Raw genomic sequence first — 16,485 nt, 5'->3', positions numbered from 1 at the left:
ACCAAGCCCCATCCTGGGTGCCACCGATCAAAGCTCACCAGCGCGCCATCGCAGAACAAACGCCGGGAAGATTCGAACACACGACTACAGTCGAAAGTTGTCTGGAACCTGACGAAGAAATCAGCCGGTGGCGGACAGACTTCGACGAGCAAGTCACTTATTTGGATGCCGTGCGCAATGCCAAGAGCGTTGACAAGGTCGTCCGGCGAGATGGGAGGCCGGTCGCCGTTGATGGTTACCATCAGCACTTTGCCGGCAAACTGGTCGTCAAGCGCCGCCATGCCACTGTTGAGCGACAGCACGCAGCGACCGAAGGCAGGACGGACCTCAGGATCTCCGGCTCGGAGATCCGTGTTGACCGGCGACATGATAGTGCGCTTGAGTACAGGGAGTACAGGAGGGGGATTTGGGGGAACTGGAGTAGGAATCGAGATTCCAGAGGTGGGGGAGGGGCGGGAGACTGGGGATGAAAAGGTAGCATGAATTTCGAGCACGCGCCAATATGCTCTCGGCGCGCAAGCGCACGAAAACACCGGTGGCGCCCACATGTCGGCCTAAGAGTCCTTATTCTTTCTTTTTTGGAGAGCCCGGCCTTTTTTTCAAGATCTTTTGAGAGCCCGGCCTGAGAGTCATAATTGACCTGTTTGGCATTGCGTTACTACTCGGCCCATATTCAAGGACACCTCACTGGCCCAAACAAGTGTACATCATCGAAAAGACACTGAGCTCAAATTATATAACTTGAAAAAAGGAGATATAGTCTGAACACTGGAGAATGGTGATGCCCTCATTTAGCCCACCAGTAGTTCGAGACAATAAACAGTTCGAAACAACGATATATACAACATCCAAACACCGACTAGTGACTACTACTGACATAAACAGCAAGACATGATAGTTCATAAGAAGTCTTGCTACGCCACCAAAACGCACCCATCTGCAGCGCTCAGACTCTCGTGATCCAGACGAGAATGACATTCTAAACAGAAGCAACTATTACATAGTAAGTGTGACATAGACGAGGATGACCAAATGACAAGGAATATGCATAACAAAAGAAAGAACTACCCATCCAGAACCAACAGCAAAGACAACAAAGTCATTCGAAGAGATGATCCAACAACATCATAATTTGCAGCCCCGCTTCAACGACCAGTGATCCGGAGACACCAGTACTCCACCCTTCCGATGCAACAACCCAATTACCTATCAACCTGAAGGCTTGAACCACATCACTGCCTGTCGTAATTGAGACATCCAAGGATCAAAGTTAATCCGGATGCCTTTGTCATTCTCACCTTCTTTTGGCTGCAGGTTGTATCGTTGACAATCAGGGGAGTTTGCTCCCGAACTCCTAGGGCTCGCCGTGTAGACACAGTTTTCCATAGCAAACAGAGCCTCTCTGCCATCAAGGTCCTTGCCAACGGTGATCTCCTGGTTAATCGGATAATTGAGTCCGAGAAACAGAGAGTGTGAACCAAGGCTGTTTACCCGCTTCCAACTAAAAAATCCTAAAGGCCCCAACAAGCTGGTATCCTGCTCATAGACGTAACAGCCACTGTCCGGATACTCACGTATTACACGGTGCTTGTACACAGTGGGGTTTTTGCAATATAACTTTTCCGGCTCGTGTGTCCGAATGATCATCAGTCTTTTGCCGTCGTCTGATCGAGCGAGGAACCAGTTGTGCTTCCCTGTTTTTGGCAAAGGTGGTGTGATTACGAAGGGCAGTAACTGTAGGGACACTGCATCATATCAAAAAGGACAGGCATTGTTAATGTAAGATCAACATTGTTCAGAGCATGAGTAGGATAATGCAAGAAACAGCATTGATATGTTCCTGTTGGAACTGGGAGGAAAATACAGGGAAATGTATACTGGGTTCAAAAATATAGAAGTGCCATGCATGGTTATACTCATGTTATCTCACAATCGATTCTTCACAGGAAACTACCATGTCATGCATGTTATGTACTCCCTCCATTCCCAAATATTTGTCTTTCTAGGCATTTCAAATAGACACAACATACGGATGTATGTAGACATATTTTAGAGTGTAGATTCACTCATTTTGCTCCGTATGTAGTCACTTGTTAAAATCTCTAGAAAGACAAATATTTGGGAACGGAGGGAGTAATCATGTTCTGTCCTCACAAACAAATTCTTCAAGGTAACTAACAGACCATGCATTGTTATATACTCGTGTTCTGTGGGCAAAATTTTTGTGAGGATATTATTTTAGCCATTGATTGCTGAAGGGCGAATATAGGTATGTACACATGGTAAGCATTGCAGGATTTCACTACTTCCAAATATAGAGTTCTCCATATGCACATTTACTTCCCTAATGTATGGTTAGATGAAACCAACAGTGTGGTGCATGTTTCTACATCATGAAAATGAGGAAACTAACATGGCCATTGATACACACTCATATTTAGTAGTAATATATAGATTACTGTAAAATAAGGATAATATCCATATATTCCTAACCGTTTGATTATTCAGGGTACAAATTGGCTGTAATGACATGGTCACAATCGCATGAATTAACTCATTCCAAATATAGCTGATTTACGGCGTCTCTAATACATTGCCATAGTTCTACTCAAATTCTGCCCAAACAGGGATATGCCAATCATCACAAAAAGTTCAAACAGTGTCATGGCGTCATCATTAACATGAGACGGAAACAACTTACACGCGCCGTCCCAGCAATACGTGGTGCCATCTGCTTTGTCGATCGCGTAGATGATGCCATTGTGTTCAATAGCATCACAGAAGTGTGTATCAGCTTTGACGATGATCCACTGCGAGCCGAGTTGTCTCCAGCTAAAGAAGGCACCGGCGTAAAGATAGGCGAGTCCGCGGTCGAACAAGGCAATTAGCTTGAAGTCTGCGTAATTCGCATGTCGTGTGGGCACTTGGCAGATTACAATCTTCTGCAAAACAAGGTCCGTCCAACTGACGTAGTAATCTAGATGACTTGGACCGCGATGGTAATACTCTATATAATCCAACGGAGGAAGGATAATCTCATGGGAGGTCTGGAAGTTCACGAGCACCAACTTTTTACCGTCTTCTCTGAAGGCAGCCATCCAGTGGGAGTTCATGCCGACCCAGTACATACCTGCCAAGAAGTTTCGGGCGATGGTGATCGGATCGATGTCGAGGGAAATGATGTACGGCGACCCACTACATACCTGCAAAGAAGTTTCGGCTAATGGAGATCGGATTGAAGTCAAGGGGCATCATGCACGCCTCCGTATCATGGTGAGCCAATCTCGCAAGACCAGATAGCAGCAAGCAGGGTGTCTTGAAAAGCTTAGGCCTCGCTTCGACGATGGCCGTGTGCATGTCCCTCGAGCATGCAGCCAGCCGCAGGGCGCTCAACATATCCATACACGAACAACAGAGGTCGAGGATGTCACCGGGGAGATTGCTCCAATCGCGGCTCATATGGATGCTGCGCGGTTCGCGTTCGGCCATGGTGGAGTTTGGAAGGGGGCTTGATTTACGGGGGAGAAGGATGTCGGTGCTGGAGCGGCTAGCGAGGGAATAGTGGTACTTGGGGAGGCGAGTGAGGCAACGGTACACGGGGGCACAGTGAGATGGAGACGGAGAAGGAGATGGAGATGGAGTGGTGCTATGGGAGCGGAGAGGGAGACGAGGCGAGGCGCCAATGTGCTGTACGGTGGCGGTGACAGACTGCACAGTGCACAGGTGAGGCTGACTTTGGTAACCCGAACACGCCGCCTGGACTAGTGTCAGGCGCAGGGTGTTGTCACTTCACTGTGAGGACCGGATGAATAGTATTTTGACCATCAAGTGTACCACAGTTGTACTACTACTACTGCTACTAGTAGGAACATGAGTACTCCAGTATTGTATAGCGGAAATAGGTCTCCCGTGCTAGCATGCCTGTTCACTTCATCGTTCAGGTATCATCCATATTGCGAGCAGAACCAAATTCTCGTGCATGCCCAATCAACGCCCTGCCGCGATGCATGTAGTGGTCATTCTGGTGCATCAAGGACGACATGCAGATCGTTCCACACTTGAGAAGAGGAAAAATGGAAAGGTAGAACGCGGCAGCAGAGGAAGAGAACGCTGGCTGACGAGGCTGGGAGGGGATCGAGCAGGAAGTTAATGCTCCACGCCTAAAGGTTTTGGGAAAACCTGATTTTCATAAGGTGACTTATACTCACCTAAACGGAGGGAGTATTCCTTAACCAGAGAATGTTGTGTCTCCCACTCACGCGCTAAAAAAAACTACGACACATTTTTTATCTATTTGCATAGGTCCCACCTATCAGGAAGGATGGGCACGTACACGAACAGGCACGACTCATCAGTCTACCCGCATAGCCTTTTCGTTTAGTCTACCTAGCCGTCTAATCAACTGCCTGCACGCCACTTCTCCCATTTACTTCTCCATCGGGAACCGATTCTCCTCGGCTTCTTCACCTCCCCTTCGTCTTCATTTGCATCCAAACCCCACTGCGTTCACATTGTTTTAACCTCTTTAAATAATCATCTACTACTTCAGTTAGACTAGCCATCTAATCCTAATTCTCCAAACCATAGCCCTCCGTTCCAGCGGTTCCAAATGGCGAAAGAGATCGAGATGCAGGTTTTTAGCGTCCAACATGTCCTCGTCGAAGGCTCGATGTGCATAGTTGCCACCGTCACCGTCCACCCAAGGGTTGTTCGGCAGTGGATCAACAATGTATCCAACTCCCTCGAAAAGGTAGAGACGAGGGTCATCGGTCTCGATGCAGAGTACACGGAGCGTGCCCCTGGGAAGATCCAGCGCGCCGCCGTCCTTCAGCTGTGCCTCGAAGATGATGTTTTGGTGTACCACATCATACACTCGCCCTCCATACCAGGTGAGCTTCATGATTTCTTGTCTCGGGAGGACGTATACTTCTGTGGGGCAGCCATCGAAGGGGACAAACAGAAGCTGGAGCCGTACAACCTTGATTTGAAAAGCATGGCTGACCTACAAACCAGAATCAAAATTCCTGTAGAAGATTGTGATAAACAGACACCATCCCTATTCGACGTAGCAAATTTTGTGCTCGGTACAAATCTTCAGAAGGGTGACGAGACGGTGGCATTAAGGTCGTCTGAATGGGAGAATTATCCCTTGACGTACGAGCGGATAAAATATGCTGCCCTCGATGCCCGTGTGAGTTTTGAGATAGCTGCAAGGTCCAAATAGCTTGTTGCGAAGCCGTCTCCCACAGAGAATGAGAACATGAAGAAGAAGAAGAAAAGGCTGCACCAGCAGGAGGGCATTATGGATGGATGAACTATTTCATCTCTTGTAAAAAAAATTATTCCCTCTCGGTGTATATTGATATAGATGGACTATTTCGATGGTGTGCATGTCTTTGGAACAGAGTAGTAGCGTGGGTCCGCTTGACTATAAGGAACTATTTATCCGCATATATAGCTTTCTCTGCTACTCCTTCCAGTGATCGGTATGCAGTGCATGTGTCCGTAGACATGACAGCTTGTCCATGGAAGTTCAACTACGGCGACCATCACGTTTCATCTCGCGATTCCCACGACGCCTCTCCAACCCACGGCACCACGCCCCCCGACGTGCGCCTCACCCCTCTCGGCCGCACCGCCCCTCTGCCTTTGTGTGCATGACATGTGGGCCACCTAAAATGCGGCGAGCATCAAGTTTCTACCACAGCCACCCGCGATTCCCACGACGCCGCTCGAACCCATGAAACCACACATCCCCCGACCTGCGGCTCACCCCTCTTGGCCCCACTGCCCCTCTGCCTACGGGAGCATTACATGTGGACCAGTCACCTATTGGGTCCACATGTTATTGACTCAAAGGTAGGTGTAGTAAGGCGCTGAAGCTCAGTCCCGACGGCCCTGAGAGGGAAATGTAACTCCTGCGCCAGGGCTTGTGGTGCTCCCGCAGCACGAACTCATGCCAAACTCGAGATTTGTTTCTTTACTATACATGCATGCAACGATTTAATGGACATTGTAATCTCAACATGTGATGGGGAGCTCTAAATTTGAATTTGAAACTTATAAAACGAAAAGATTCAAAACAAATAAACTGGGAGAGAGGGAGTATATCGTAGGATGTGTCCCGTACAAAATAAGTCCCCTGGTTTGTCACCGCGAAGATGCGGTTAGAAAGGAGCACAGCGTCTTCCTACTCGTACGGCAACAAATTGGCCGCAGACAGCATGGTCCGCCTTTGACCGCCATGTGCAAGGTTCGTGCTATCTTATTCAATCTCACCGTGGTTCCATCGTACCAATTCATGCGGTGGCCCGTTGCATGGCTGATCCCAATGTTGGACAAAGGTTCTACGGGAACGGTGTGACCGTTGTAAATGTTGTGCAAATTGATGTTGGTACCCTCCCGTACATATGCAAGCCAATCTCCACTCGCACCGAGCCTAACCTGTGAAACAATGGGCAGGGGGAGAATTAGGAAATGGGCACGGAAGTAGTCTTTAGAATGCATTTACTACGTGATCAAACTCATCTTACCTGCTCATCGGAGGAAATCCGAGTGCCCCTCAACGTCGACATCTCAAGGGGCGTCAACTTGCAACTACGGCCACGCCGTGCTGGAGAGACCCCCAAGGAAACATCCTCGTGCGTTCCACGGAACATCAAGATGCATTTGTATGAGTAGTTTATCTTGTGAGAGAAAAGGATGAACGAGGGAAGGCCTCTAGAGATAGAGATGGACACTACTACTACCAATGTGTTGGCCCGTGCATTGCAATGGATCCAAAGTAGTAGAATAATACTTGTTCACGTGCTTGAAATATAAACACTCTAGTTTTGATATACATGTGTCAGCAGACATGACAGCTTGTCCATGGAAGTTGAACCACGGCGACCATCACGTTTCTTGTTTCTACCACTGCCACACCCACACGCGATTCCCACGGCGCCGCTCCAACCCACGGCACGACGTACCCCGACGTGGACATGGATCCTCTGACGTGGCTATCACTGCCTTGCCCTGCCTTTCCTTCGCTGACAGGTGGGACCCACGCTTATGGGTCCCACTCAGTGACAGAATGGTAGGATTGTTCGCGTCAGGGGATCCTCATCCCCCTGACGTGCCCCTCATCCCTCTTGGCCCCACCGCTCCTTTGCCTTTGTGTGCATGACATGCGGGTCAGCTGAACTGCGGCGACCATCAACTTTCTACCACATACACACCCGATTGGACGCGGTTTGCCTGCTCCACTGCTGTGCTCCGATCCGTACTACCGCACCATCGAATTTTCATCCAGCGGCTGTGACACATTTCATCCCGGGCATCAATCCTCAGCTGGAGTACTTATGTACTACAGGTAGTACCCGCCAGTGTGGCCATCTACGTCTCGTAACGCCCCGACGCCCAACTGTGGTACCCTCGCCACGGCCACGCCACCACTGGCCGGTTCATCTCGAACAAGTGAGTCGCGAACCACGCCACCACCATGAGAATGACATGTGGGCCAGCCGCATTTAAGGTCCGCATGTCATTGACTCATAGGCCGGGCACTAAGCCACTGAAGTTCGGTCCCGTGGGCCCCGAGAGGGAAATGTAACTCCTGTGGCAGGCCTTGTGGTGCTCCCGCAGTACGAGCTCGTGCCAAAACTGGAATTTGTTTCTTACTACTACCAACTAGTACTAGTAAGGTACACGTGCATTGCACGCATGAGATTCTGGTGGTTTGTGCATTATGCTTCTACATGTGGAGCTTTCTGGATTCTAACATGTGGCAAAATCTGGTGGAATGTAAGGTTAGGCAAGTTTGATTAACTTAGGTGAGTGTTTGGTTCAAGCCACACCTTAGGCAAGCCACACTAAGGCCCCACATGACATACACACACAAAATGTGGCAAGATTCCCTTAGGCTTGCCAACTTGTGGCTCTCATTTTGAAGAACTAATAACTTTGCCTAAGCTTAGTTGTGGCAAAGTTAGTCATGAATTAAGTTCAACCATGGAGTCTTCTAGATTATACATGTGGCAGAATCTGGTGGATGATATCCAACGGCTAGTAGTGCTCGGATTTGCCATCTTTGTACCGTCGGATTGGCTTCATCCAACGACCAACTTTCAAAGTTTTTCACACACTATATAGGGGGTATAGATATAGATGTGCCGGTCCGTTGCAATGGATCCAAAGTATATCTATTTAGTGGAGTACACTCTAAACACATTATCTATTTATTTTTCTCTAACCTTCCGTAGCCATGCAACCAAGCCACATAAGCTTCATGGGTGCCCCCCACATCATATTATTCATACTACGTTGATTGAAAAAAAGATAAATCACCCAAAACAAGATCTTCCCGTTTTTTGTTTCTATGATGTTGTGTCGTGCACGTACCTACTAGTTGTATAGTGGTAGTACTAGTAATATAGTATTAGGAGTACAAACTTGGTACTAGTAGGAGTAGTACTAGTACGGAATGCTCCTACTCTATCAAGGAGCCCCGTCTGACACCAAATTTCTTGGCTTCCGTGCTACAGCTAGATCTTCCCCTCGTTTCTGTTTTCCAACCCGGTGGCGGGCGGGGTGTCGGTTTCCTCAACGGCGGTCCCACATGGAAGTGAAAATGCTAGGCAACACGCCTTCCCTAAGCTATGTGTCGTGCCGGACGGGCCGTGTTGTACTCCCGATTCCCGGGCGTGTGGGGGTGCGACGCGAACGCGGCAGGCCTTTTCCTTTTACCAGCAATGTGCCCGTGCCTTGCGACGGATCCAAAGTAGTATAATAGTAGTATTTGTTCACAAACTTGAAAGAAATCACTATTGTTTTGATATACTCCTAATATATTACTCCCTCCATACCTAAATATTTGTCTTTTTTGAGATTTGAAATGGACTATCACATACGGATTATATAGACATATTCTAGTGTTTCTAGCAAGATGCCCGCGCGTTGCACGAAGTTGATGGAAAAGGTAAGCACAACTTATAAATTGACGGATGGAGTAGTAGTTACAGTGATGCATATAATTAAGCAAAGGGATCGCACATGTCGGTATTGACTGGAACGAGAATGTAACGGCACAATAAGAACTAAGGCCACGATGATGCGATCGCAGTGGTGGTTACAGAAGGCAAGAAGAAAGATGGATCCACGAACGTACGACCTCCTCCTCCTCAACTTAGTGCGCCGGGCCACCGACCGGTGGCTAAGGAGCGGCGGCTTTTGGGGCGAGGTCGAGGTGCTTCTCAGCAAAGGCATCCAAGGCTTCCAGCCGGTTGAGGAAGGCCAACGTCGTAGCATCCTCACTGGCCTTGTAGATACCTATGTACACGATTTGCTCGTACACGTGGATGTGTAGGTCGACGAATTCTTGCAGGGCGAGGCGCCTCGCGGCGAGCGCGACCTCCAGGTGGACATTCTTCATGGCGTCGGCGGGCAGTCGCAGGGCCACCAGTGCTTGAAAGAGGTTCTGGCCATGGAGGCCGATTAGGGTGGCAGGCAATGAGGAGCCCGGGCGCGCGGACTGGAGGAGTACGGCGATGTCGTCCGCGAGCTTCTTGAGGACGGTGAACTTGTTGCTGGTGGCAACGATCATCTGGTCCAACTGAGAGTCGTAGTTGGCGTCGACGGCGGCCATCCACCAGCCGGTCTCCAACACTGTCTGGAGACGATCCTCGGCGCCATGCCGCAGGCTGGCGTCGTGGACCATCTGGCGCAGCTGCTGGCCATTCACGCGCATCGCCGCCATGGGTCTGGAGTGAGCTCTTTTGTGCTTAGTGTAGGTGCTTAGGCAAATGCTTAGGTGCGTACGATGTGGTAGATGCATTGGAATGGAGGGGCGCCTTTATATGAGGGCAAACTGCGTTGCATTCACATCGTGCAGCCTCTTTTCCAGGACCTCCTCCCATTACTTCCCTCATGCATTAATTGAAGGAGGATGCATTGGCCGTTCAATATATCGGGAACCGCTACTCCCTCCCTCGTCTGCATTAAAGCCGTATAGGGAACTGCGCCGCCCGCTGTCAAATCGAATACTCCCTCCGTCTAGGTGAGTATTAAGTCATCTTACGAAAACCAAATAGTAAACACATAGGCGTGGTGCATTAACTCTCACGTTGTTTCTTATTTTTTGACATAAATAGAGGAATCAATCAAGAAGAGATGTGGGGCTTGTATGCTTTTAATGACTTGAGACTATCAAACATGACATGCAGTGGTTAGTTCGTTGCACAAGAACAAATACAACCCACGTCAGCACACACGCATCTTATATAGCATCACATCCAGTGGCTATAAAATATGAATGAGACCAAATTATATCTCATCTAGATGAGTTCTAGCAAAACTGTATTAATAATACTTAGTACTCCCGCGCCATGTATCATATATTAGTATCATGTAGTACTTTATTTATTGCCATGTATGACACATAGTACTCAACTCTCTCTCTTTCTTCATTTAATTCTATGACACCTCATCAAAATTGCTAAGGCTAGTACCATTACAACCAGCCTTAGCAAATACTAAACATTAAGTTCTCTCGTTTTCCTCTCCACCTTGGTCACCTAGACAGAGGGAGTATACTGCGCGGGCTTTTCCTGCGCGGTAGGCGGGGCAGTTCCGCCTAGTCGGTTCGACAGAGACGCGAGAAGATGAGGGAGTAGGCTGCTGCAAACGTAGGGATGTGTGATTTGACAGCGAGTTACTGCTGGACAGGTGGGGCCCCGTGATTTGACTTGCCATTATCATTTTAACTGCGGCGCTACGGCCGGCGTGAGTCTCCCGATTCCTGACCACCTCCATACAGGTGCCTCTCCCAATGCTCCACCATGTAGTAGAGGCTGGCTCTTGCATGAGAGCCCACTTCTCCACTTTTTCCTTGCCTCTCTTTCCTCCACATATGCAAAAATGCCATGTAAAGCGCACTATTGTACTTACTTGCTCCTACAGCTGCTTAAGCTTGCCACATAGGCATAAAGTCTGATGTGGCAAGTTAATCAAGAAGAGAGAGACTAGTTTGGTGACCCAAGGTAGAAACGGTGCTAAGCGCGTGTACCTAGGTGAAAAGAAAATTTTGAGTCTATAGCAAATTAAATGAAGCAAACTTAGCAACACCATTTCATTGGAAGAGGTCACTCCTTGGCAAATGCAATAAATACTAGTACTCCCTGTGTCCCATAATATAAGAACGTTTTTGGCACTACACTAGTGTCAAAAACGTTCTTATATTATGGGACGGAGGGAGTACGAAGAAAGAGATAGAGAGAAGTAAAAAAATAAATACACTTATAGCCAACCTTATAGCCAAAACCTTGTTGTAGTATGAGTGACTAAGTGATGACTATGTATGACATGCCAACATTAGATAGCCTAACGCACCGTGTTAAATCTCCAAGGGCGCAACCGCACGAGCGACGCGACGGTCGTGGTAGGCGCGACCACGATACGGGCTGCTGGCAGCCCTTGGATCTAAGATCAAACATTCGCATGCTAAGTTGCTAAAAATTTGCAGAATAACCCTCCAGGATAGGATATTCACCCATAGGTCTAGAATCACGCCATGCAACCGTTCGATCTTAGATCCAAGGGCTCTCGGAAGCCCGTATCATGGGAGAATGGAAAGCCACTACCCTGCCGTTCGCACGCTGGCAGTTCGCTCCTACTCGTCCCCGCACGTCCTTCAATACTACGGCGGTTCGCTCCTAATCGTCCCGTCCATTCACATTACGACAGTTCCACTAATCCTAACCCTCCTCCCAAATCCATGGCGTCCCAAATCTCCCCGATCGGCGGTGAGTACAAGGTTAGAACCATAACCGGCGATGAGTTCGACGTCATCTACACCCGTTCTTCCGCGACGGTGAAAGGATGCCTTTCTTGCTTCAGACGCATGTTCGAAGACTCAGATGATGAGTGGGTCGCTGGGCTAGATGTTGAGTACACCACAGTCCTGGGACGAGAGAAGGATCTAAAGGACGAAGAGAGGAAGAAGCCCGCCGTGATCCAGGTTTGCGTGCATGACTTATGCTTGGTCTACCACATATGCCATGCCGACATTGAGTGCCAGGATTTTAAGGACTTCCTCGAGAGCAACCTAGTCAAATTCGTTACTGTAGACTTTGGTAACGACAAAGAAGTCCTGCGTCGGATAGGCCTCGTTGTAGGCAACACCTTCGACCTCCAGAAGAATCGGCTGGTGTCCTCTCGCCAGCCTTCAATGCTGACCCTGGCAGGAGCCATGGTTCATCATTCGTACGGTAAACTGGAGAAACCTCCATACACGTTTCATCGTCATGCATGGCAGCGGAATGTACTAGATATAGACCACATCCACTACGCTGCAATGGATGGCTACCTTTGCTTCAATATCTACAAGGGTTGGATGAAGAGCAACAGCCAAGTGTGCGGTTCAAGCAAAGAAGTATCGGCCAAGAGGAAGAGGGACAAGGACGAAGTCGAGGACGTGGACGAGGACTCCGAGTAAGGTGGCAGTGTCGTTGCTCATGGTGGTTCTAATGCAGTGTCTACCGAAATAGTTGCAAAGTTTAATTTCAGGTGTGCTTAATTTAATTTGAGGGGTGTGTTGTGCTGAGCCCCCAGCAGAACTATGTTATGTTTCTTCTTGTTACTTTAACTCTTCAGTACGTACATACTAGTATTTCTTACATTTCATCTTTTAGTTGGTATAGTACTACCACTCATTTCTTCACATTATATACGTACAATATATATGGCCAACATCATATAGCCAGCAGTTTAGTTGTCAAAGAATTCCAGTGTGCTTAGTTTTGTCAAAGAATTCCAGGGTGCTTAGTTTTATTTGAGGGGTGGGTTGTGCACTTGTGCTGGACACCATTATTGTGACAAGCCTTTTTAATAGTACTATATGCATAATTTGGCGACGAGCGCTCTCTATATGTACCACCTTTTTTTTAATTTCAAGTTTTGCTCCATGGCGCAATCCATCGATACTACTACTGTACAAAAGTGGAGTATATACATTTTTTAAAAGGCTAGAGGGCGGGGAAGTCTAGCTCGGTCGGTTTCACGAGAGGCGAGGGCCTTTGTGATTTGACGGCTCATTACTGCTGTCAAATCGAATAGTACTGCGCCACCCGCTGCACGCCCGGCGCCTCCATTAAACCCCTCCGTTAAACCCGCATGCAAACCGAGAATCCTACTCCTACCACACGTCCATTCATGAGCGGGCCGGAATTAAACACAACACCGGCCGAGCTCCTCCCGTCCGCCCTCAGTTTAAACGAGGCCAGACGCCGGCCAAGCTCCTACCGTCCGCCCTCTATTTACACGAGGCCAGACAGACAGCGGGCAAGAATCGCACCCCTCCGCCGCTCCCCCATCTCCTCCTTCACCATTTTATCCACTCTTCTGATGGCTTCCGATGAGCCATTCTCCGGCATATTACCTGGCTGGGTGGCCCGCCGAGCCCTCCGGATACGGGCGAGGCCGCTCGGTGCTTCACCAACCTCGCTTGGCCCGACGGAGCCAGTTGCCGCCCCAAGCAGGCGCGTGGTTCAGCAACTCGCTGCTCCAGTTCAGCTCGATGAGGAGTGGCGAGTTGCTCCACGCCGGCACGGCGGCTAGCACGCCGGTACGGGCGCCGTCGCTGCCGCGTCGTACCGCGCCACCAGTGTCTGCGGTGGCCGCACCTCCCGTGTCTGTGGGCGCGCCTCCCGTGCCTGCGGCAGCGCCATGCAGGCAGAGGCAGAAGCCGGGTGCGTGGAGAGCGACGAGTCGGTGGCCAGCTTCTCCGTGTCCGCCGCCATCATCGAGGAGAAGTAGAACACGGGAGGCCGCCGCCACTTGGGACCCATGAAGGCCACCGCCGAGGCGACGACCGCGGATTCAGGTGGTTTGTTTGCTGCTTCGTCTCTTCCGAGGACCTTCGTCGACCCCGCAAGTGTTTGACGTACATGAGGAAGACAAAGGGATCCGCGGGCGGCCATTTAGAACTAAAATAAGTCTAGATACATCCATTTCTAGGACAAGTATTTCCGGATGGAGGGAGTATTAATTATACAAGAGAGCCGGATTTGCACCTCTTAGTTCATGTAAATGTAATGAAATCCATCATGTTTATATGAAGATCCGGCTTTTTTATACGAAATCCTTCATGCTTATATGAAATCAGTCCGTGTTTGCACGAATTTCATCTGGTTGGTTAGAGTTGTAAAAATGTATGCCGCTGGCGTTTGATGTCGTCCTCCGCTTAAGGAAGCGGGAGGAAATTTGCCGGGGGCCGTTGGAGATGCTCTTTATGCTGGAAATAATAGAGTGACATCCAATCCATTTGAGTTAACTGCCTGTATGATTGTCCCTCTATAAAAAGTTAATTGCATGTACAGTGTACACGTGACTTGCAGGGTGGCTACACCTTCGTACAGAAAGTTGTACAGTAGCGAAGGAAGTATATATTAAATAAGTAGAGTAATATATAATATAAAAATATAAAGTTAAAAGACAGAATTCGAACTCATGTCATCGCGTTGCGAGCATCCGGCGCTAACCAGTTGAGCACATTTTTGTTGTAGAGCATGCTGGAGATAAATCTCCATGTCTACTCTTATATATACTCCATTCGTTCCTAAATATTTGTCTTTTTCAGATTTCAAATGGACTACCACATACGGATGTGTATGTAGACATATTTTAGAGTGTAGATTCACTCATTTTGCTCCGTATGTCTTTTCAGGAAGGGGTCAGATTTGTCCTTGATTTATTTATGAGGTATCCAGATGGCACTGCACCGCCAAGAAAAGAGGGTAACATCAAAATTATGGACTACTTTTTTGAGTATGTTGGTAAGGTCCGGTCATAGTCACTTGTTGAAATCTCTAAAAAGAGAAATACTCCCTCCGGCTGGAAATAATTGTCATCAAATGGATAAAAGGAAATGTATCTAGAAGTATTTTAGTTTTAGATACATCTCTTTTTATCCATTTTGATGACAAGTATTTTCGGACGGAGGGAGTAAAAAACAGAGTTGGTGATGATGGTGTGCGTGCCATCCTGCAATATAGGCCGTCGGATTTATATCTAACGGATAGGAAAGAAACTATGGCAATTTTGCAAAAATATACCCACACGTCTCTCCACGTTCGCAAATAAGGCCTTCCCTCGTTCAACCTTTTCTTTCACAAGATAAACTACTCATACAAATGCATCTTGATGTTCCGTGCAACGCACGGGCAGCTAGCTAATTTCTTTTAAAATAGTTGCTGCGATAATTGGGTTGAAGTGATATATTTTATGTCTGCCCCGAATGATTTCAGATTCACTAGTAGTAACAAAGAAAAGGTTGCCTTGTTAATTAACGGAAAACAGGGTGAAAACTATCACATGAGGCCGGTAAAAACAAGGCACACTGGGTTCAGCGTCATCGTCACTACAGCTGTGCGCGCGCGAGAAGTCTACATATCAAGGGGGCTACTGAGCGAGGCACCGAGACACAATGTTTGAGAGAGAAACCAATTGACAGATTATGATCAGATCGAGTTGTCACCCTTCTGCTGTCATTGTTGGGGGGGGGGAGAGAAAGACGTATCGAGAGTGTGCGCGGTAGGCACAGAGGCACAACTAGCGAGTGTGTGTGTGTGTGTGTTTGAAAGAGGAGTAGATAGATTATTATCAAGATCGATGTGCCACCCTACTCCTTCGGTGCCGGGTAGTGTGTGTGTGTGTATGTTTGAGAGAGAAGCCAGTCGATAGATTAGTATCAAGATCGAGGTGTCACCCTACTCCTTCGGTGTTGGGAAGTGTGGGTGTGTGTGGGGGGGGGCAGTGACACTCACATATCTCTACTCTTATAAAAAACAGAGTTGGTGATGATGGTGTTCCTGCCATCCTGCAATATAGGCCATCCGATTTATATCCGACGGACAGGAAGGAAACTATGGCAATTTTGCAAAAAGATACCCACACCCCTCTCCGCATTTGCAAATAAGGCATTCCCTCGTTCACCCTTTTCTCCCACAAGATAAACTTCTCATACAAATGCATCTTGATGTTCCGTGCAACGCATGGGCATCTTGCTAGTAGGGAGAAGGAGTTTGTGTGACACATATCTAGCTATATTAAGGGATAGGTAGATAGCATATGTGTGAGAGACATTATTATACTTTGAGACATTAGTGGCTGTGGGTGGGCGGAATTAAAGGGGTGGGCGTGTTAGACATAGAGAGCGTGTGTGTTTCTGTGTGAGAGACTTGTAGGACGGGGTAGAAAGACGAATTTAACCCCGACGGAGGGAGAGAAATACACGAAGTGCGCGTGTGTGATTCCGATGCCCATAGGGAAATGAGATATGTATGCGTTTGAGAGAGATTGCACAATTCATTCACGTATCACTATCTAGCGATCGTGGACGTGCATCGCTTGAACATAAGTCAATATCTACTTCGTATCGTGGCCAAAGGTACAATATCGATTCAACTCTATAAAGATTGGACACTCACATATCACATTTTTTTCTATTTA

This window comes from Aegilops tauschii, chromosome 1 (genome assembly GCF_002575655.3).
Source record: "Aegilops tauschii subsp. strangulata cultivar AL8/78 chromosome 1, Aet v6.0, whole genome shotgun sequence".
In the NCBI taxonomy this organism is placed as follows: Eukaryota; Viridiplantae; Streptophyta; class Magnoliopsida; order Poales; family Poaceae; genus Aegilops; species Aegilops tauschii.
The sequence above is the reverse complement of the archived record's forward strand: the minus strand, read 5'-3'. Positions refer to the sequence as shown.